At 35.7% G+C, this 25,022-nt stretch overlaps 1 protein-coding gene and 1 long non-coding RNA gene across 5 annotated transcripts in view; one reads left to right on the top strand and one right to left on the bottom strand.

Moving 5' to 3' along the window:
- shisa6 (shisa family member 6) overlaps nt 1-25,022 on the bottom strand; it is a 101,097-nt gene that overhangs the window by 62,872 nt on the left and 13,203 nt on the right. The gene's annotated exons all lie outside the window — the stretch shown is intronic.
- Nucleotides 22,570-24,567, top strand: LOC135734679 (uncharacterized). 2 transcript variants are annotated; one of them, XR_012337520.1, is made up of 5 exons: nt 22,570-22,670; nt 22,953-23,023; nt 23,116-23,173; nt 23,379-23,421; nt 23,566-24,567. It is a non-coding gene; the product is annotated as an uncharacterized lncRNA (long non-coding RNA). The 2 variants fall into 2 exon arrangements; XR_012337517.1 differs by lacking the exon at nt 22,570-22,670 and having other exon boundaries at nt 22,737-23,023.

Genomic DNA, 25,022 nt, shown 5'->3' with positions numbered 1-25,022 from the left:
TTGTTTTGGTGCTATATAGCACCGTTTGTTTTTTTAGAGTGTATCTATCTATCATCTATCTATCTATCTATCTATCTATCTATCTATCTATCTATCTATCTATCTATCTATCTATCTATCTATCTATCTATCTATCTATCTATCTATCTATCTATCTATCTATCTATCTATCTTGTCAATGTATTAGTCAGTTATTAATTAATGCCTTATTTTTAGAAATATCAGTTTGTCACAACAAATTTGACTGTATTTTGCTGCAAAACCCTCTAATTACATGCAAGCTTTTTGGTTTTAAACATCTACTTCTAAAAAAAACATTTCTTTGGACAAGACAAACAGTTGCAAAATCACTAAAAATGCAACTATATTGCAAATGATGAAAGTCAAAACATAAAAAAGAAGAAACTGTTCTCACAAGGGACCTAAGTTTTAATGTGATGTTGCACGCTCCATCGTTCATCCAAGTTATCTTCACATTTGCTCTTATATTTTATGTGTCACAAACATGAAATGTCAAATAGTATCAACAGTAAAGAACTTGTGAGGAACATTAAGATAATACTTCATTTACCTCACTAGAAAGATTATTTTATTTATTGTATTTATTTTCAAAGTAAATACAACAAAACAAGTCCTGTGTGAATAAATAGAATATTGTCATTTACTCAGCAGTCGATAATGTCTCTGAAACCATGTAGTCTTGTAGTCTCAATTAATCCCATGTCTCAAGAACCAGCACACCATAAATGATACAGAGTACTTTTGAAAGACGCAATATCTATACATAACTTTTCAGTATAGCTTCGGGGTTCAAGCAGAAATGACAAACAAGCCTCAGCTATCATCCCAGCGAAGACCTCTCCCCAGAGCTCCTGATAACCGATGCGTGACTGACTTTGCTAAGTTTAATTAAATGTTTTCATGCTTGCCTACACTGCTGTATCTCTTACAGATCTGGCTTGGTGAAAGTCGAGTGCCGCAGATAGGGTTTTTCTCATGAGCTGACAAAGCGTTCGCACTGTGCACTGTGAGACAACAGGATGAGCTGTTCATCAGAAGGTTAATATAATTACATTAAATGATAATTGCACTTGTACAAGAGATGAGTTTAAGCTACGTGTTCGGCATTCACACATACTTCGCATTACTTAGAAGTATAATTGTGTCAGATGGTCCATGTACCACAGAAGAGACTGAGGTCACTGCATTTGGGAGAGGAGGAGAGCACTCGAGGGATCGAGCTAACATCAAAACAGCCACCCACGGACTGCTGTGAGATATCCGCAGTCTTCTCTATTTTGTTCAGAAAATTGCACAAAAGATTAACAGTAAAGATGGGTGTAAAAAAATCTGGTGTGGTTTTAAGTACCGGTGTGATACTTACAGTATAAGTACCTCTCTTTTAAGGATTCGGCTTTATACATTAAAGTGCTTTAAAATTAAATATTTGTCCTATAAATATTAAATATATGCAATATTAAATGTTGATTTAACACACATTTAGGCTATGTTCACATTTAAATCAGATTTTTGGGAATATCATTCCAGCATCTATGGTTATATTCATGGTGAGAACCAGTTAATCCATACACAGGTGGGGGAGGGCAAATTTGGTATCTCAAATTCACTTAAAGGAGTAGTCCACTTTAAAGATGGGGCCCCTTGACTTACCATAGTATTTTTTTTCCTACTATAAAAAGTCAATGGACCCCATCTTTAAAGTGGACTACTCCTTTAACTTCCATGTTTTTGGTCTGTGGGAGAAAACCAGAGTAAACCCACGCTGACAAAGGGAGAACATGCAAACTTCACACAGAAAGACCACCTGACCTAGCCAAGGCTTGAACTACTGTAAGGACCTTCTTGCTGTGAGGCAATAGTGCTACCCACTGAGCCACTGTGTCACCCCCAAAATAACCATTTCAATAAATAAAACATTTTTTTTTACATCAATCTTAAACTAGTGGTCTTTTTCCTCTACTTACAGTGTTCCCCTTACAAATTTTGAATGTAAATAGGGAACCCGCATGGGTTTATTGCATGTTACAGCCAAAACACACCCATTATCATTACGTGAATAGACTGTGTGCTAGGCGCATAGACCATTTTTCCTGTTGTTAAACTAGCAAAAGTGGATTCGGGCACGCATTAACTGTGCCCACATTAACTGCACTTACGCTGTGTGCTTTAGATTGGTAAAATAGGGCTCAATTTATTCATGTAGTCCAAACCTATATTAGTCTATTTCACATACAGTAGGTTGATTTAAAACACATGCAATATGCCTAGAAACCAATTAATATTTTTAATTAAAACCAAAAATGATATTGTAATGGATTAAATCAGCAAATTTTAATTATGTTAAATTTAATTAAGGTCAGAATAATTTTTTTAAACTTTTTGTCTTTCTTAATAAACTGTATGTTTTGGACCCAGCAAGTCAGTGTTCATTGCATCATGACAGCCTGAGGATGACCAAAGCGTATTTCAGATTTTTTTTTTTTTGCAAAACTTTATAACATACAAAAGCATTTTTATAACACTTTAAAACAGATTAACTCAAACTTTACCCTAGAAGACTTTCAGTACAAGAAGCAAGAGTGTTGATCTTTCAAATCCATCTAATTGCACTCAACTTCTCAAAATCTAGGTTATTTTAAGTGTCTCGTTTGATAGCATTCAATCCACTCTAGGACGAAATAAAGGACCCTCCATCCATTAGCCTACATATCCTTCACTGAGTGTCTCACAGCGGGAGTTTGAACAGCAGACTGACTGTACTCACCCCTTCCCCCCTCTGCTCCTCCAGGACGACTCCGTGTTTATTGCCACTATAAAAGGCTTTGAGTTATGCAACATGCACATCAATGATCCCCACAAAGGACTGAACTTGCCCATTTTATAGATCCCAATGTCTTTTTTAAGGTTTTAAGATGAACCGCAACACCGACAGGCTACCTTTCCAAAAAAATAACTATGGTAATAAAAATACTGGGTTATTTTCAAGCATCAGGTCAAAAGGTACACCGGCATTTGGGCCCCATTGGGTTATAAAAGTCATAAAGTCACAGCATTATGGTATTAAATCATAATATATCAACAATAAGGAAAAAATTACTGTATAAGAATAAATTCGTAACATTATGACAATATAAAACTTGTTTCCAACCATCTATCCTGATGATAAAACGAATTGCCAAGATATTATCAACATTTCAAAAGGTAACGCTCTCAATTAAGCTAGATCAATCTTTAACTAAACAATGGCAAAAAAATTCAATGTTAATTAAAATGTTATTGTATAATGAATAGAATTTGTATTTAAATAATAATATAACAGATAAATTAAAAAGCCTGAGCTTGACCAAAACCTATTTCTAAATAGTCCATTTCACAAACAGATTAAAAAAATACTTAAAATGTATGGATCAGGTCAGAACAAATTATTTTATATTATGAACTATTAAACTTTATAACATGAACTAATAAATTTACCCATGAAAAATGTTATTCTCTATTGGTTTTAGATGTGTACATAATGAACAGAAACACCCCTGCTGATAGTAATTTAAATTTGTTTTACAGAGCAATTTTCATTATGAATTATTTTTTTAAGAGTATTACAGCATTGTTTATGGAAAGTGCATGCCTACTCTGTAACAGCAGATGGGTAAAACTGTCAATAATATCTGCATGCTATGGTTTAAAATCAGAAACCTTTTAAATAATATAGAAATATAAACCTGGACACCTGAGTTTACCTCAATATTTTGCATGTACATTTTTATCTATCACAACAAACTATGTATCATTGGAAATGTCTAAGCCTCTAGAATACATATTTCTACAGTGTTTTATAAAATAAATTATGTAGGCAAAGTTATATTCATTTATGAAGAAAGTCTGCCTCAAAACATTTATATCCTGTGAAATGCACTGTCCCGCCAGTGAGACACCTACATTTACTTCAGTGTATGTGTATTAGTGTATTACTTACAGCATGTAAATTCTTATTCAATCATGAAACTATATTTAGTTGGAAATCTCTAAGAGTGTAGATTTCATTTATCATCACCACTTTGGTAAAGGAATGACATAGTGAGAGCCATTTTCTAAAATGCCATGGGTCCACAGGTGGGCCTATTTTTGTTATTATATATTTGTAACACTAATACAGGTACCCTATTATAAACCTAAAAAATCTTGACAAACTATATATCGTTGTAAAGCTCAAAGAGTGAAGTTTTCATATTTCAAGGTCATCTGATAGAATATGAAGAATAGAAATAATGTGTTGACAGTTTTTGTTACATGACCCCCCCCATAGGAATGCATATTAATTATTATTTATTCATAACACTATATCCTTTTAGAAATCTTCAAACATTTTGACAAACTATGTATCATTGGAAAGCTCTACAAATGTAGTTTTTATATTTCAAAACCTTTTGCAGTAATAATAATGCAGTGACAGTAATTTATTAATTTGTGACAATATATGCAGCAAACCATTGACACCTAGTAAAACCACTAAATGTGTAACACAAACCTACTGTAATGTTTTGTCATTTTAACTTGAAATTTGGCTCACAACTTGAGTCTTGTGGCTTCATGTTTGCATTATTACTTTTGTGAAATATTTATATTTCTATTTATAAAATAAATATGTTATTGAATTATTTTTATTGCTTAAAATACATTTAAACTGCTATAAAAAAAATTTTATTAAGATTTTCAACTCCAGACACTTAAAACCTACTTTAAAACAAGACCAAGATTAGGCTTCTAGACCAAAAAATGTCAGAGTTGTATTAATTTGAAGGCGTACATCACATTTTCACCCCCCACTCTAAAGGGATTTGCGCCACTTAAGGGGTTAATTTAAAAATTGCTATTATTATTATTTATTTCTATTTCTCTAGGACCCCAAAAATGTTATCCTAACAGAACATGTATTAGTTACATTTACAAATGTGCAACCTGCAAATAGTACATTTTACACAAACCTTCCTAGTTATCAAAAAGGTGGCGTGTAAGTTAAGTGATTTTTCCGAGGGTGCACAATGTCCTTCCCAGGTCTTTCACACATTTTGTGCAATTTCAAAATGGGCACCAATGAACACCATAATGAGGCAATTATCCACACACAGCTGGCACAGAAGAGACTCGCAGACATACTGCACTGCACATACACAAACGTACACACGTATCCCCCTACACACACACACACACACACACACACACACACACACACACACACACACACACACACACACACACACACACACACACACACACACACACACACACAAACACACACACACACAAGACAATCTGCAACATAAAAGCAGGAATATATTCCCCATATATTCCGTAATGTGTATGTGTCAGCTTTTTATTGAATCTCATCAGCATCTTCCCTGAGACAGCTGAGAAATATAACACAGAATTGCATGTGAGTCCATGGTAGAGCTATATACTGAGTGTGACAACAGTCATTATTATTGCAAAAGCAGGGTCCAACGAAACATCTGAAAGTCTTTATGTGACTCTCACACAACAACAAAAAAATTACACAAACCCATATTCTGAATGTTCTGTGATCTTGTAAACAATATGTTTTACAGAAATTTGGCTTTCAACAAAACTAAACTATTCGGCTGGTTTTCTCTTACAATGCCGAGAGTGAATGGGATGGGGGTGGAGAGTTGGAGTTTTACTCCGACTTCCACTGTCTTCGTCCCTGCAGCTTCCATATGAATAATAGATTACAAATAAAAAACAACGTTTGCCTCGCAGGTGCCAAGCAATACACATGGTCAAGAAAGCGCAGTAGAGAGGGTGGTTATTATTTATGGTTTGTGTTCCTAAAACTGCAGCTTTATGTTTGCTTCATCAAGCTGTTGGGTGTGAAATAATAAGCTGCAATTGTGTAAAGGGGCAATAACACGCTATATAGGTCACCACGTGTGTTTTTTTTCCAATGTGAAACAAGCTCATTAAATCCTGCATGTAATCCACATGAATCTAGCTATAAGAGTTCCTCTTTGTGGGGTCTTGAGCATTATGGTCTGTACATCCACACACCAATCGTCCCATTTGCAAACAGTATTGTATTACATGTCTCATTCTTGGCTTAGCCTTTTATCTTCTAATGTATTCATGAAAATGTTGTTAGTCAAGGTATTGTAAATTCCCTTTTTCTTATCAGACACAGAGGCATGCTGGTTAATCTCAGATGTGCATTTTTCAATGCTCAGAAAAGTAGCCAATACATTTGGCGACCAGCTTCCACTTGTTAAATCCTACCTATTGCCGTAATGAGATTAGTGTCAATAGTAACTTCCTCAACAGTATTATTATTCCAGTAGACACAGAAAGAGCTTATATCTTTTAATGAAATGTCTGACACAATATATAATTACGTTTGCAGTTTTTCGCATCAGGAAGTCACAGGACAGTGTTATACCACTAATGTAATAACATCAATCAGAAAGCTTGTAACGCTATAATTTACTGTCTGTCGTATTGATTTCAATGCTTTTAAAAATACAGTTAATTAAGAGGTATCGTATATGTGATTACAGTATGTTAACAACAACAACAACGCAATATTGCTTGAGCAGGCATGTGATATGGCTCTATATCAGCAAGACTGTGATTAGGCCGGAAAACATTTAATAAAATAAATCATTTTTCAAAACACTGTAATTTATAAAATAAAGTTGACATATTTCAAGTTATAACAACTTATCTCTAGTCAAAATAAATGATAGATCATATGCATGCACAAACAGCTACATAACACTCTAATGAAAAAAGGACAAAATGAAAGTGTATCATATGACCCCTTTAAGACATTATGGAATTCATTATTATGGCACAGTGTGACATATTCATTTCTATTATGTTTGAAAAACCTGCCTGTTAAGGTTTAAGTCAAATGACGTTGTTTGAATTTCAATGCTAACGCACTGATACCCAGAAATAGACTCTTGTCTCTCCTATGACACATGGATTCCTTAAGAATATTAAATGTCTAAAAGGAGGACATTTGCATGAAAAACTCTTTGCATTTCAAGTGGTGCATAAAATATCAGCACTTACTGTAATGCGCTCTGATGTAAAAAGATGCTTCTCCCAATGGGGAAAGTGCTCTGATTGATATTAGCTCATATCACACCCAACCAAACATCAAAGTTTCCCCTTTACTTTGTCTCCCATTTATTTCGCTTTCCCTTTCAGCTCAGTGGTGAGAACAAAGGCAAAATAGCAGAGGGAAAAATTGCTTAAAAGATTAAACAATTTGAAAGGGCTTACAAAACTATGATATTTCAATAACATAGCCTGCCTACAACTTCACATAAAAAAACAACAAAACGGGTTTCTTATATTTGAGTCATTGTTTATTTGTTCACTAGAATAATTTCACCACTATAATAAAGATTGATGTAATATTGCAAGTATGACAAAGCAATGCAGATACAGCTTCAAGTCTATACTGTATAATAAAGAATACAAGTAGATGTTTGATCAATCAAAAGGCTTTTCTTTATTTATTTTTTCCATGACACACACACAAAATAAGTTTGAAAAAGATTTGCAGTTTATGGTCTCCGATGCTCAAGCCTAAAATCATCATAGTGATGTCAAAAACATTTTCCTTTAGGCCATGACTTTTACTAATAATTCATATATTTTATTTTCATTTTTACATTACAGTACATCAACTCCTATTTTTATAGTAGGGAAATTATTCCAGTGGAAAAATAAACAATAACCCAGATACAAAAGAAGCAGAAGGAACGCAGTAGGATTACGGCAGCTTCGGTGCTTGATCCTCTAATATTAAACATATGTGATGTCTTCCTAAAGCTAACTGAAGTGTAAAAAGTGTGTAAGAGTATTCTCTCTTACTCCTCTTTTGCTTGCAGAATAAATGAACCAATGAAGACATTTATTGAGATAAGTTCAATTTAACTTCAACTCCCCTGAAAGACCTGTACATTTGCATAAATGTCTTTTAGCATACAAAAGAGAAATGATTGCACAAATGTCCCCATTTTCTACTATTGATTTTACTGTATAAAAGTCTAGACATATTAACACCTTATATATTGTCCCTTGGCACGTACTAAAGAAAACATGATTTTTAATGAGGACTTTTATCCCATTTTCTCTGTGAGACATGTTAGTGACAGATAGAAATTTAAGAGGCATCTCAGCAAAAGGTAATTCTGATGAGCTATATGCACCAACACACATCCAAAATAAAGTAAAGCTTTGAAATGTATTACATGTCCTATAAAGACAACCATGGACAGGATCATGACACAATCATGTTTGAATAAAATCAAGCATGGTCCTTTAAAGGTGCCATTTGTAATAATTGAGGTAAAAATTTTTAAAAAATTAGCTACACGCATCAAAAGAATGAGAAGAAATAAGGGCAAAGATGTCATTAAAAAAATGACAAGGTATAGTGCTGCAGAAATATCAATCTGAATTAGCATGCTAAATTACTAGCTACAGCCCAACTGGTGTTGTAATACCAGTTTCAACCATGGGAGGCGGTATGCGGGCCACGCACATAACCGCCAGCCAAACTGCAATACACGAATAAGTCACATGTGTGGGAGTACAGCCCTCTACTACTACCGCTGCGTCCGAAAACTAAGGCAGCTGACTTGTTGACTTAAGAGGCATGAAGGCAGCTCAGAGAAATGCAATTCGGACAGCCATGGATTCGGACATGCCATGATGCCTTCCTGCCTTGCAATAGGGTTTTCGGACGTATTTCAGTTCAGGGAAGAGAGCGGAAGAATGGCTAAAGCAAGAGACATTTACCACTACCACAACCATTTGCTGCAGGGAACAACGCGCTCGGAATCACAAATAAAATATGATAAATAAAGGAACCGAACCAGAGTAAATGCTGGCACTGCTTTTCATCGCTGGAGACAACTAATGGACATGAAAGAAATGAGGTTCGACTCCGAAATGACAACATTTCTTTTCGATTGGTAAGTAAGATGCTGTTAGTATTTCGCTAGAAGTTCACTTATAATAGACATTGCGATAACCTATGCTCAGCTTGTACATGAACTACGGCTTTGTCCAGTAAATGTGGCTCCATCTGAAAGCAGCTGATGGCGATTCACTTTTAATCAAGAAACCGGCTTCACTGACGAGAAGCGCAATGACTATCGCATGCAAATTATCGCGCATCCTTAGCTGTTAGCGTTTAATAGTTAGCTCTACCCACGGATCCGATCCGGTTTTCACCCGTTATCTACCAAGCTGATGCTAAAATGTAACATTAGCTAAGAAGCTTGAAATGTCTTAGATGATAATGAACACCAAATGGACGCACGAAATGTAGCGGAAAACATTGCAATTTTAATGAGAACGAAAGTTTTTTTTTGTGACTAATGATAACTTAGTTGCTAATGTAAATCAAACTTGATATATGCTGCTAAATTTGCAGCTGCTAAATTAAAATAGACCAACTCACTTTCTGGAGGTATACTGCCCCCGTCTGTTTGGAGTGTGGAGTATGAATTGATTTTTTTTTTTGGCAGACATTTTAAATGGTCCCTTTAACCCTCTATTTCATTTATTATGCACAAGCATGCATACTGCCATCTTAAAATCTCTACTTAATTGTTTGCCACCATGGCAATCCCTTCAAATTTCTTTGCAAGTGTACACGAGGAAAACAAGCTGGATGGATATCAGAAATGACTTCCATTCATTTTTCCTCCTTCAGCTCAGAGACAGGGCCACAGCATCCAGGGATTATTGAGTGCGACAGCTGGACCAGATGAGCTGGTGGATGACTAGGCTGACATTTAGAGACGTTTGCTGTTTATGGACACTGTAGGAGGCTCTTCCTGTTTGTTGTCACACTAATGAATTTGCTGGTAAGGCTCACAAGTCACCTGCCCACAGATCTTAATCACTAGCTTCAGATTCACCTCTGTCTAACAATAGAGAGCTGATGGTGCCATCAAAACATGAAGATCCAGCTTTCTCTTCTCATGCATATTCTACTGTGCTCACTTTTGTTTGTATAATTGTGTAATGCGAGTCTGTGTTAGGCTGTTTAAACAGTAACTTCTTGTCTGGCTTTGGTTGTAGCAAATGCACAATCAGTTTCTAAACACCGGCATCCAATTGGGGAAAAACATTTACGCTCAGAGACAACAATTTCTACCCGGGTGGAACTGAGTCATAGGCAGTTTTTATCTGAAATGAAATAGCGCATCGTATAATAAACTGCAATCATGCATCAGTCAGGTTGATGTTGATCACATGAGCATGTCTTTTCAGCCATGGATAAACCGCTTAATATGCAATCTTTCCACCTAGCAGTTAGGTTGTCATGTCAATCAAATCATTCCCTGCTTTTGGACTATAACAGATTAATCAAGATTAGACAAGACTAAAGCCGTCATTCTCAAATTTTGGGCTGAACTTCAATTCTGGTAATGTAAAAATAGACTGCTTCATAAGGATGCTGTCAGTCAAAGACTGCAGTCATTTGGTGCTTCTAAACAATGATATGTCAAAACTGATATGTACATCAACTATATTGAGCATATCAGGGGAGACAATGCCAGCGAGTTCTCAGTTGAAGAAGAATAATAAGAGAATTTACATTTGAATATTTGAAAATGTGTTTTTTATTGGAATATGTTTCAGGGGAGTTTTTCATAGTTTCCGCTGAATATGAGGATAAGTGAAACATTCATGGACGGTTAGAATCTGATGCACCACCTCACTCAAAAAGTGAATTTACTGTAGGAAATGTTAAGGCAGAAGCTCCAGCAGACCTTATACAACAAATGGAGGTCCACCATTAAATTTAACCTGACTGCACTTCAGGGATTTCTATCCATTACCATGAACTGTGACAGTCAGGTTCTGATATATCCTACACTGTGCTGATTTTTAAGGACATAACAGGACAAATGGAAGCCACATGGGTAAATTGTTGAATTGCCAAAGCTAGCTGTGTGTAACTATGGATGCAAAATCTTTTTTATACTCTTCTTTTCTATTGAAAAGGTGGCATGAGGACTAGCATTTTAAAAACTTCATTGGAAAGGATTGTCTGGATCTCTTAGGGGAACCGCTCTATATTCAAGCTGAGCAAAACCAAAGGTCAGAGCCTTGAAAACCAATCATATATAGCTGCCGTTTCTGCTTCTTACATCAGTCTGGGCAATGTTGTTCAGAAATGGTATTTCTGAATGAACAATGACTTCGGGTCTTCATTTGAAATTGATAAAATGGTATAATAATATGCAGGAATTTAACTGCTTTACACACAGTACGTTTATGAATAATATGCACTGTATTGTTTGTATCAGGCATTTTTGTAAGAAGTGTTTTGCATAAGTGCTGATGGGTGAGATAATACTGTTTGACTTATTTGCAAATTGTAATGCAAGTTTACCAAGTACTTCAGGAACTCAATTTAAATATGTCTTTCTCAGTTGGGTGCTCAGAGCAAAAAGCATTAAGATTTAGGTAAACTGCATAATGATAAACATAACAAAAGAAACTTTGCTTGATCAGTCATACTGCATGTGAAACAGTAAAGCTACAGCAATTGGTTTAACTCTTTCCCCGCCATTGACTGTCACTGTGTTATACACTAGTGATGTTAGGTTCTTGAACGAATCGTTCTTTTGAGCCGGTTCTCGGGAAGTAACCGGTCGAGCCGGTTCACAAGTCGAACTGAATCGAACTTTAGTTTTGGGCATGGGTTCTGGGTTGATGACGCAGGACGCACAGCCGAAATAGCACGTCGAACTAAAAAAGAACCAAACGAAGTTTGTCGATGATTGCCGAGGAGAGGATTGCCGATGATTCTGATGGATGAGTTGCTGCTGCGTGTAAAACACAGAGGATTTGAACGAGCCTGATATGCGAAGTTTCTTGTTTTATTAGTTTCAACTGATATGCTTGTTTTATTAAAAAGCTTTAGTTTTAGTAGGATTTATTGTGCATGCAAATCACATTGTAGTTGTTTAAGGAAGACCAATGAGTTTAAAAGACAAGTTTATTTATTCTTTATACTTACACATCCGCAATTGTGCACCAGTGTCTTTTTCTTATTCAAGTTGTAGGCTAGTCAAAACTGGTATCTGGCATTTACAATCAGCGATTGAAACTGTGCCACAAACATTACTAACTTGTGAATGAAAGGCAATAAATCAGCTATGCCTTCACAAAAACAACTTTTTATTTGAATGTTTTTATGAGTTGACACAAACGACTTTATTTGAATGTTTTATTGATACAAGTAATTAGAAAATAAATGCGTAGCAATGTCATTTCTTGATGACGTCAGGAATCGTTGAATCGGCTTTTTGAACCGGTTCAATGAGCCGAACTGTCCGAAAAGAGCCGGTTCGCGGAAATGAATCGGACTTTGCATCACTATTATACACTGAAAAAGGGAAAATAACAGAAGAACCCAAACGCAAGAGATGTATCAAAAATAAACTACGTATTTAATAAAACAGAACAGAAAATACCCACGTGGGGGTAAAACAGAGGATGAACTAATAATAATGTGATAGAACACAAACATAAACACGGGAACAGATCTTCTTGTACATGAACACATCAACACTGAGATACAACATGAACATCGAGTTTTCCAAAACGAACGCGCACACGACAGAGAACAAGAGGGCATTATAAAGACACCACATCAATGGGGAACAGGTGAACATAATTAATTACGTAAGACATGAGTACATAAGGGAGCCGGGTAAAAGTGACGAGACACTGGGAACACGTGACACAGATACATAATGTGAAAAACACGTGTTCCCACACAGACCACAATGCTGCCATGACCTTGCCCTCAGAACATAGACCTGAACCTATACTAAGGTCTGGCAAGATCACGACAGCGACAAGACACTGGGAACACGTGGAAGCCACACACACAATATGACTCCACATGTCCCCCACACAGAACATAATACTGTCATGGTCCTGTCAGATGTACTCAGACCTCAATCTAGCACGGAAGGTCTGACAAGACCATGACATTGACGAGTTATCCCATCAATTAAGAGAAAACATTTCCTTGCAAATTATGCTTTCCTATTGAGTTAAAAAAACTGAAGCAAAGACTTATTTAACAAACTCTGTGTATGTTTTGATAATCGTTCTGAATCTGATCTCTAACAAAATTCCCTTACAAAAATGTAATTTTTTCAGCTTTTATCTTAACCCTTCTGTGGTGTTCGGGTCTGTGGGACCCGTTTTGAATGTTTACTGAAAGAAAAACTATGCAATTAATTGTTGTTTCAACCTCAGATTCATTGGCCTTGGCTCATTTTCTATGAAGAACATAAAAATAAACAACTTTATAATTAATGTACACTGTACACCCCCCCTACACATTTATATTACATATGTGGTGTTCGGGTCCACTGGACCCGGGGTTAATAAAAGTGTAAAAATTGAATGTGCTATGTAACTTCACTCTGTTTTTCTCCTACCTGGGACTCCTGTGAGTGCATGAGTGTGTTTGTATACATGTCTGTACATATGTGATGGATGCATGTCAGAGTTTTCTCCTTCTGCTTTTGCTGTAATGCCGCAAGGATACAACATGTTATATGCCGTGCATGAACATTTGTCTGTACCTACCGTCCCAAACACTTTACCTTCTGTCTAACAGGAACCATTCTACATTTTACCATTATAAAAAAATCCATAGTTTTATTGTAGTAAAAGAGTAGTAATCATGGTTATTTGGTATATTGATTACCATTTGTAAACCCATGGGTTTACCACAAAACCTATGGTGTGTGTACCTGCTATTTATCACGTTGTGGGGACCAAATGTCCCACAAAGATGTGTGTGTGTGAGAGAGAGAAAGAGTGAATAATAGAGAAAGTAAAATATTATCCATGTATTTTCATCATTCTAAGTTGTGGCCAATAGCAACACATTGTACTTCAATGTGTGTGGACCAGATGGGCACAGTATATGTGTATAAAATGCAAGAAATGCATACACAACACAGCTACACATTAAAAATTTTCTTCTTATGTGTTGTGTTGGCTGGCATGAACAGGTTATGTGTTTAGTGTGGATGATGTCTTATGATACGGCATCTGTTCAGTTTGGGGCCTGTGCTGTGTAGACTGACACAAATGTGTACAATTTCAAAAAGTTCAAATAATTAAACATCAACAGTGATGAAAAACTTTGTTTCATTTATACTTATTTAAGATTAATATGATTTTCCCCCCAATATCTGGATCAGAATAGAATTTCCTTCTTTTATTTCATATTACCACAAAAACGAATGGCACTTTAGTTTATAAATAGTCCTCTACCAGTGGTAAATGACCAATATTAACCATAAATTCTGTCTATATTACTTGCAATAAGGCTAAAGTTAACATCTGTAAACAATATTACATAAATTTGTATGAATGCATTGGTTTAAGATACTAATAATGCTCTGGGTCCACCAGACCCACAAACATCGTCTAAGTAACAAAAATACGAACACCACACAAGGGTTAAACTTTGGTATTTTTGAAGAAACCTATATTTGAGAGGTTATAAAAAAGAATAAATGAATAGGATGAAACTTTTTTCCCATTTTATTTGTTTGATTTTTTGTTTGTTCTTTCATTTGATATATTTGTATGTTTATATATTTATAGAAGACAATTTTCCTAGAAGGCATTCTGTGAAACCTTTGTGAAAATCACCAAAAATGCTGGTGGGCAACTTTTTATAAAAGGTGGCAGGGTAATGTGTTAAAAAAGTTTTATAAAATTAAATAGTCTCTTTAAATATTTACCAGCACACATGCTTTATTACTTAAAGAGTAACTAAACCCCAAACCAACTTTTTTTAGTTAATGATCTGTAAGGATTATGTTGTATTAGTGCTGTTTGTTGATTTTAGTAATTTTTTTGACATTTGGATATAAAGTGTTTCAATACTGCAATATATGGTGTAAAAACGTCTGAGTGCTGCCCTCTTCAGGTTGAACGGTGGCTACTGCAGTTGAATTTTCCCATTGGATGTTGGGTCCAAAAAATGACTCGTGACGTAAGCAGGTTCAATATCACCACGCCCTTGTTACGATCTCACCACACACTTGGTACAAGCTTAGTTCGTCCCCTCTATCTTCGTAGGGATCTGCCCACTTTTCTTGCATTTTTCAAATATTGCCAGTGGGTGGAGTCAGCCTCTGACCAGGGGTTTAGTTACGCTTTAACATTAACACTCTAAACCAGTGGTTTTCAATCTTGTCCTAGGGGACCCACAGCTCTGCATATTTTGTATGTCTCCCTTAACTGACACACCCAGTTCTGTTCATGGATCTCTCCCTTAATGAGCTGATGATCTGAATCAGGTGTGTTAGATAAGGGAGACATGCAAAATGTGCAGGGCAGTGGGTCCCCTAGGACAAGATTGAAAACCACTGCTCTAAACCATGTCTACTGTCACACAAAATATACTAAAACTAGACAAATTGCCTTTCCAGACCATTTAGATCCATTATAAATCATATAGCATATAGTATTCTGCTACACTTAAAAAAAAGGTCTCTAGCTGTCACTGGTGCAGTACCCATGGTCTTAGTACCCATGGTGAGCCAACGAGGTCTGGACCTTTCATATTAAAAATAAAATTTGAAGTTCTCTAAAATGACTTAGTAATTTAAAACGACTCACATTGGCATCAGCGTATTTAATTAAGTTTGGACAGTTTACTGTATAGTTTAGCATAAAATGACTGAGATTGACACAAGCAGCTGTGAGATGTTGGCGACTGTGGGGGCAGCATTTGCAGTGTTGCCGGATCCCATTGGGAAAAATCTTCAAATGGCACATCATTCAGTGTGGGCAGGTTATTGCTGACATAATACTACATTATTTAGGACACACAAAATAATCATCATTATGTAAGAAACGCTTTAAACACTAAAAATCTGTAAAAAATAACAATGATACAAAGATTAGCATTTAACAAATTCATACTGAAAACAAACAAAGTTCTTGTTTATAGACTAATATTGCTTATTAAAATACAGAATACATAAGATCCCAGGTTAAAATAAATAATACTTGAATGTACTAAAACTACAGTTAAATAAGTATTTTGTAAAGGTTATGCACTACAAATATACTAATGAAAAGTATAAAGTTCTCCTTTAGTGGTACTTCAAAGCCCCTGAAAAAGTATACAACAGTACTAGTAATACTTAAATAGATTTCTAATGTATTGAAAGAAATGGTGTCTCAAAATAGCACAGTTAAGTACACTTAGATGTTCTTAAGTTTATCTTAAGAAGAACTAAAAACAAATTTTTGGTATATTAACTACAAAATTGGTGCACAAAATAGTACATTTACTAGGTGTACTTAAAGTTTACTATAGTGCACTTTTCCCCCTGGGAAAGCAATTAACTCTTAACACACCTGGACCTAACACATTTTCAAATGGTAGCTACGACCATGGCAGTACCCTTTCAAAAAGTACACTTTTGCACACAATAGTTTATATAAGTACCTCAGGGGTACATACTGGTACCAAAAGTGTCTGTGCCTAAATGGTTAAAGCCAAAGTGTAGTCCCTTTTTTACATGTACGTATACAGTGCGTGTGACTTTAAGGCGGGGTGCATGATCTCTGAAAGCCAATGTTGACATTTGAAATCACCTAAACAAACACGCCTCTACCCCAATAGAATCTGGACCTTCTTTTGATAGACCCGCCCCACACATACATACGCAACCAATAGTTCATATAAGTACCTCAGGGGTACATACTGGTACCAAAAGTGTCTGTGCCTAAATGGTAAAAGCCAAAGTGTAGTCCCTTTTTTACATGTACGTATACAGTGCATGTGACTTAAAGGCGGGGTGCATGATCTCTGAAAGCCAATGTTGACATTTGAAATCACCTAAACAAACACGCCTCTACCCCAATAGAATCTGGACCTTCTTTTGATAGACCCGCCCCACACATACGCAACCCAGGCAACAATATTGGTTAGTAGACACACTCCTTACTGCTGATTGGCTACAAGTGTGTTTTGTTACTCGGCCCGACTGCTTTTTCAAAAATCATGCACCCTGTCTTTTTTATTTTTTTGTCATCAGAAGAGTGTATGCATACACAGGCACACCACCAGTTTTTAAACCCTGCGTACATTATACAAAATTGACAGTCAAGTTTCCGGATGTGCCGGTAGTCCGTATACACGTTGGTCACACATGCGCCTTCAGGAGAATGTAGTATAGCCACACAGCAAAATCACCAGTGTTAAATCTACACTGCTGGAGTTTATATGGGAAACACCAGGTCTGGTGTGCAGGAGATTCAATGCATTTTTGTCACAATGCGCATGCGTAAAACATCTGTGTTACACGTTTAAGTCACATACTTTGGAAGGCTGTGTGCATATGGTCACATACATGTAAAAAAAAGACTATACACCAGGCGCACATGGTACGTATTAGGGCCTTTTTTAAAGGTTTTTTGAGACCAATGTTATCTGTTGGGGAAAATATTGTCAAACTGGACAGATACGAAATGAAAAAAAATTCTCTCTATCTGAGCGGATAAAGTCTATTGGTCGACAGATTATTGGAAGAGAACAGTAAGAGATTCTTTAATAACAAAATCGTTCCTCCTTGGGGAATGAAATAGTGCAGCTTTAAAGGTTATTTCCGGCAAATGACATCAGAGAGTTTTTATGGTCTTTTGCCGTTGATGTGTGAACAGTAGCAATACTGATCAAACACAAAAAGCCATTGTGCGTGTATATAGTGGATGAGGTGCATTCACCAGAAAAGCAATTTTGCTGCAATTTAACAGGTTTCATGTGTGAAAGGCTATCGAGAGGACTTCCCTGCTGCTTCCAGTCTGACTGTGGTTGCAGAAGAAACAAGGGATAGCCAATGGTCATATGTCCATCATTATAAAGAGAAATGTGACCCGGTCTGTGAAAACCCAGCTAGTCATTTTCATGATTTAGTGTTATAAAATAATCCTACATAATGTAAAGAAGATTCTGTAAATAAAAAAACATTGATATTTTTAATATTGACTGAGTAAGATCATGTCAAAGATCAAAATCATTGAGTGGAATCAAACTTTTATAACAATAAACAAATATCCATAATCTTTGAAAACTTTACCATGGAATTTCACAGGCATGGTCACACATTTATAATATATAATGTGTATATATAATACATTACAATAACTTGCTTTTGTTCTTGGCCCGATGAGGCAAAAGTTTTTTTCTAGAATAAACCACAACTGTCATTAGTATTGTCATTGATGAACTCTGTGCTTAAGAAACTCGATATCTAGACACAAATTCCCCAAACATGCCACTTTTAATGGTGATACATTTACTGCCCCCTCACAATCCACTTAACCAAATAAGTGTGCTGAAATGAGTATTAGTATGGCAAATTATGATTTAAAATAAGTCATTGTCAGTTGGTGGAAACATGCCTCCTTTCTATTGTAAATTGGGTACATTATTGACTGTGCCTTTTCACAAATCGAAATCTGCCAGCAACAGTTTGCATTGAGCTATTACTACAGTGAAAAGGGAATGATGGAGAAGAATATTATAATGGGGTTTTTACCCTCAAGGACCCCAAGTTTAGGGTATAAGTGTATAAACTTTCAGCAGAAATACACATCAAAAATCTGTCAGGAAAAACAATGTTAACCTAAAAAAGGAACAAAGCACATTTTCTGAAAGTAAACAATCCAAATAAAGGTCTAAGTAAATGGGATATAGTAAGACAAAATACCAACAGACATTAAAATCTCAAATGTACACATTTTAGCACCCCCCTCAAGAAGAAAATGTGTTTTGTCATTTTGAAATGCAACAGTCTGAAAAGCATTTATCCTGCAGCAGTGTCTATATTCCTTCTGCTCATATTTCATGAGCCGCTTACAAAAATAGCTGACCCTTTCACGACTAGATGGCTGAATAGGCCATCAAGAAAAGGGCACTAAAGACACAAAAACAAAAAAGCAAGCATTTTCCACAGGTTGGAGGCAGACAGACACAAAAAGTAAATGGATTTTAGGTCAATGCATTGTATCCGAGGAAATGAAATTCAGGGAGGCAGAAAGAATGCAGGCCTAATGGAGATTGGTCACAGGATTTGTTTCTGTAGATGTTTGGTTCTCTCAGACCTGTGATGTTTTTAGAGGGAATCCTTTGGTTTACATGCTCAGGTTTACAGAAATTCCTTATTGTAAAGCAGATGTTTTGTTGAAAGCCATTCAACTGAACTTTATATAAACACATACAAAATGATGATATGAAGAGCTCAAATGCAAGTGTGTCTGACATCAGACTCCTAATGGATTCGACCAACAAACCAATATTTCTGAATGGTTTTCAAACTTTTAATATGTGCCGAGAGGATTCGATTAACTCATTCACCACCAGCTCTTTTTTTTTAAAGTTGCCCGCCAGCGTTTTTTGTGATTTCACAAAAGTTTCACAAAATGCCTTCAATTAAAATGTTCTTTCATAAATAAATGAACATACAAATATATCAAATAAAAGAACAGACCCTCTGCTTTCAAACAAACAAACCGGGAATTTTTTTTTTCATCCTATCTTCATTTGTTCTCTTTGTATAACTTCTTGAATATGGGTAGGTCTTTTCAAAAATGTAATGATCCTGTCAGCCTTGTATGTATTTTCCCTAGTTTCATGTGACAGGATCATGACAGCCCTTATTGTTGTCTTGTTTTGTATTGAGAGTCTTGTGGCCTGTGTTTATGTTTTGTGTGCCTTGTGCTCTCCTGTCTTTAGTCTTAACCCCGCCCCCTTGTTTCCATGTTAATTATTCATTATTTTTGTTCCCTAGTTTAGTTCTCCCCTATTTAATGCCATTGTGTCTGTTGTCTTGTGCTAGATCGTTGTGTGTGCTGTGCGGCACCGTCAGGAGTCTTTGTCTTGTTTTTGCGCTGTCTGTTGTATTTAATTCTTGCCTTGTTTACCCCCTCGAGGGAGTGTTTGTTACATAATAAAAGTCTTTTTGGTTAAGAGCTGTCTGCAGTTGGGGTTCTGTCCTCCCCATTCCTGACAAAAAATAAAATAATTGCATTTTTATAAAACAATTTTGTTAGAGATCAGAGAGCTATATCTTAAATTTTTATAACTTAAATTTTCAGATTCACAGTTTTACACATCCTTTGGTGTGTGAGTGTGTATTAGTAGGCTACATGTAAACTATATGCAAACTTACAAATTCCAAAGTAAGCGATGACGCGAGTTATCATCTCCATCTTAAATCTCTAAATAGACTACAACATGGATTATAGGCAACAGTTTAATTCCTGGGTTGGTTGACATAGACACAATGGTCATTATCATTATTACTCCCGCTTTGACTCACAGCCTGTAAGTAGTCGATGTTTTCATATTTAAAGATTTTACTACTGACTAAACCATGATTCAAACACAAGTTTTATGCAGTGCAGAGTAGCGTTTGTTTTTTGTCATTTCTACAATCATGATTTTATGTTTTAGTATCCTTACCTTACCAATTTGTCTCATCCTGCTAAAGCCATGCTGGTAAAGTTGATCGATCAGCTTCATCATTTGCATTTTCTGGATCAGATTCGGTTCGTATTGATAAGGTAGTCAAGACGACTCCTGTCAGCATTGCTTGGAAACTAATCTTACAAATTCGGTAAGGATCGTCACATATCCGGGTGCCATCAGAGGTATTCAGGCCAATCACAACAGTCTGGTTAGCTGATCAATCAAAGGACTCAGAGCTTTTCAGAACGATGCGCTTTGTACAACTAAATCAACATGTTACAAGGAGGCAGGACTTAGAGGAGCAACAACAATGTGCTGTATGTGGAAAATAATGTGTTTTTGAATCACAAACTATGCAAACAGATTGTATTATTCCAAATACACAAAATAAAATAGTTTTTAGCAATGTAATAGTATATTTAATATTGGCATGTGTGGCGTTCAGTGGATTTTGCATCTGAGCTCCTAATGAAAAGCAACATTATGATGTTACTATAATCTTGTAAGCATACAAATCACATATAAAAAGGGCGGCCAGTTCACATTATTCTTACCTCTTTTTTCATGTTCTTTAAAGAGTTTCAAAAATGTAATTAAAACCCAACAGAGGATCTCATAAGCAATATTTCTCACAAGGTAGAGGAATCACGGCTATTGATCTAAATCAGTAGATGAATATTAATTGCTGCATCCCAAGTGAGAATTGACATGCAAAGATTTATAAATGATCACCAAGAGGAATATGTTATTGTGCTTTCATAGCTCAGGAAATCTGATGGATGTTTTAGTTTTAGTGTCTCAGGTACACAGCAAATTATCGAGTGATAAAAACTTAGTGTTGGGCAGCCAGTGTTAAAATCTGGTGTTTAGTTATAAATATTTCATGCTTAAACACTTGTTTAGTGTTAATACACAGTGTTCTTTGTGGGTGTTAACATGGGTCAATCCCTGCCCTGTGTCTCAAACAGTATAGCCATAGGTCGTGATTCAGTAAATCATATAGCTTCAGATGCTATTTACACTTTATTATAATTAAACTGTGCAAAAGTACCAATTCTTTGCAATACGTGTAAATGGTAATGGATGCTATAAACACATATTGGCAGATACTGTTTGCATCTCAGTATTTTCCTTTACATTAACAGGATGCAAAAATAAAACAAAATGTGTAAATTATCATATTTATGATTAAACACACTTTGGAAAACACTTGAATTTTTCTCTTTTATGTACTAAAGACAAGACACAGTGCTAGTACAGCGTTAGGATTAAACAAAAGTATATATTAAGTATATTCAGCATTAAGATTAAATAAAGGAACTTAATATGAGTAAACAAAACAAATAATTAATTCATGAGACCCTAGACTGCTGGTTAGATGAACCAAAAGCGAATTATATCTCATTTTTGACACTCAGACACACCAGAGCCAGCGGAGATATCAGAGGAGTGGCCGAGAAATGGGCGCCCTCCGTGGGATACAGGAGCACTGTCCCCTGCTGGTCGAACTTGGAACTCACATCGACATCGTCTGAGCAGACTTTTAAATAAGCGCTATCTTTACTAACTGACCTTAGATATGAAGTTAACACAACCATATTCTCGACTAAACTAGACTTAAAACTAAATTTAGTTTTACAGAAACTAATATTGAGAAGCATTTATTAGGCTATATGTCTATTGAATCGGCTTGTAAGCTCGCGCGAGCGTAGGGTCACGTGATTTTCCGTGATGGAACAGTACAAAGACCGTTTGTCAATGTAGCCTCCGGAGGTCGCATATGCAGGCTGCATACGTCTTCAAGCCTGGTTTGTTTAAGTTAACTGAGCATTACATTCGTAAGTCATGAGCATATTACAACAATTTACGATTAACTTAAAATAATAGTCATCTTTAGAATTGTTAATATTCTGAATTAAGTCTTTATGACGTATGCATCCTACAAATGCGACCTCCGTACAAGAGCTGACTGAGACGCATCCATATCTACGCATGTGCAATGCTTTTCGACTTTCCCGCCCATATAGTCATCTTTATGGATTTGTCTGCACACAACGGAATATGTTCCAAGGTAAAGTATTACTTTATCAACTTGTGATTTACTTGTTAACTTGTATATTATCATAAACAACTTATATTTACTTTATATTAAACCGTTTGTGTGTGTGAACATTAATTTGCTGGAGCATTTGCACTGCACATTTCACTATTAAAGAGGAATATGAATATTTCTTATTTAACAAAAAATATCAATGTTAAGTAAATATCTTTTAACATAAAAACACGAAGTATAGATAAATTGTAGCATACGTGTAAGTTGATATTAAGGTAACTGTCTGTGTTTTTACCTCAGGTAAACTCAGCAAGCTTTCTAAGTTACTTCAGATGCTGGCGATAAGTCTTGAGGTCTGAACAATTTTACAGGTAAAACTGAGTTACATTTTAAAATATGCTTTAACTTTTAGTGAATTACAAGACTGCCATGGTAATGTTTATTTTGACCCTCAAATTCATAGGACACCACCATGGCTGAAAGCAAAGCGGCTCAATTCTTTAATGGAGGACAGCAGAGATGTAAGTTAACGTGTTCGTTTTCATTGTGCTAAATGTAATAATTTGGTAAAACAATGAGCAAGTTTTATCTTTTGTCAAGTTTAAAAGTGCAAGACAGACATTAGGGAGTGGGTCGGCCTGATTTGAATCTTTATACTCTGATGTATTTGTGTTTTATGTGTCATTTTTATTTCTGGTAAAAGCGAAGTTTGTTTACCTTTCACAGTTTGCACAGTAAGGGCAAGAACGCAGTACAAAGACACAAGAAAGTATGTAAAACTAAAAAAAAACATTTATTTTTAAAACCGAGCTGACTTAAACCACTATAATTTATGACACTTGCATTACATGTGAACAGCCCCTACGCTAATAGAATTCTGTTTTTGTCTCCCTGTCTCGTCCTCGACCCTGAGGACAATGAGACAAACAGACCCAGTTCCTGCTGCTGTGAAGGTCATCACACCACTGATCTACTGACCGTCCTTCTACGAGATGCCCAGCCAATGCCTGACCAGCAACCACCGGCGGAACCAGTTTAATTCGCTTACCCGTTCACATACCCCGATAGTATTTATATATATAAATAAATATGTATCTCTCTCAAGGGTTTTTCCCTGGACTAGCCAGGAGGGTTTTTCTCCTAGGGGTTTTTTCATCCCCTGGTGAGTCCACCACCTTTGGCTTAACCTACTACTTTACTGTATATGTTACATTATTACTATGCTCGCTTTTCTATGCTTTTTTTACATTTATTAATGTAAAGCTGCTTTGAAACAATTGGCAATTGTCAAAAGCGCTACATAAATAAAATTGAATTCAATATTTAATGTTATATTTAATTAGACTGAGTTAAATTTACAAACCATAGTGACATTGAGATGATTTCATGGATTACATGTTGAATTGTTGTATTATTTATGTAAAATTTTATTCCAGTGGATACTGAATATTAAGAAATATTTTATTAAATTGTATGTTGATTTTATGTATTTTTCGAGTAAAGTGTATTATTGAAGTGTAAACTGAAGATTTAAAAGGAATATTTTATTGAATTGTATGTTTCCCACATGTTTATTGCTGAATTGTTGCAGATTTAATAAATTCAATTTGATGTTTGTAGTCACTGTTTATTTTTTGTATTTATTTTGAAAAATATATAGTATAAAACTTTTAGTTTTTATCTGCATTGGGATTTTAACATGAAAATGATTTACACCATAGAGTGTTGAACGTTTACACTACTGAGTGTTTGTTAATCAACACAGAGAGTGTTAAAAATTGACACTTTAACAGTGTTTGTTTAAGCAACACTTTGGTAAGTGTTGACTGAACACTATCAAAGATGGACCTGTGTGTTCACCCGGGCAGTGTTAATTTTAACACCCATGGTGTTAAATCTTCCATCATATTTTTGCTGTGTAAGATCTCCTTTGAAACTCTATGTAAAAAGACATATTATAGATTTCTTGGTCTGCTTCTCGAAACGAAAGACTTATGTACAAATTTCCATTACCTCCCCATTTAATCTCACTGCTCATATGATTAACAATTGAGATACTAAAAGATCTCATCTGTGATTTTTCTTTTTTATGGGCAGGCCTGCGTGTGGGCTGAGAAACATTACCACAACAGTCTATTAGATAAAGCAGCCATAATATTTGATGTACGTGTTAAAATCACACTGCAGGTGCAAACATTTCACATTCTGCTTATAAAAACAGCTTAGTCATGTTAGATTATAGATGTTGACATGCCAACAGATATGTTAAAATATCTTGCATATGTGTTTTGCTACCTGCCTCTCTTACCAGTGAAGAGACACTCATGTCAGTAGAAGAGTGCTTTGAATTTTAAATCAACCTTGCGTTGG

This window comes from Paramisgurnus dabryanus, chromosome 1 (genome assembly GCF_030506205.2).
Source record: "Paramisgurnus dabryanus chromosome 1, PD_genome_1.1, whole genome shotgun sequence".
Lineage (NCBI taxonomy): Eukaryota > Metazoa > Chordata > Actinopteri > Cypriniformes > Cobitidae > Paramisgurnus > Paramisgurnus dabryanus.
This window is presented reverse-complemented; position numbering and strand designations above follow the sequence as displayed.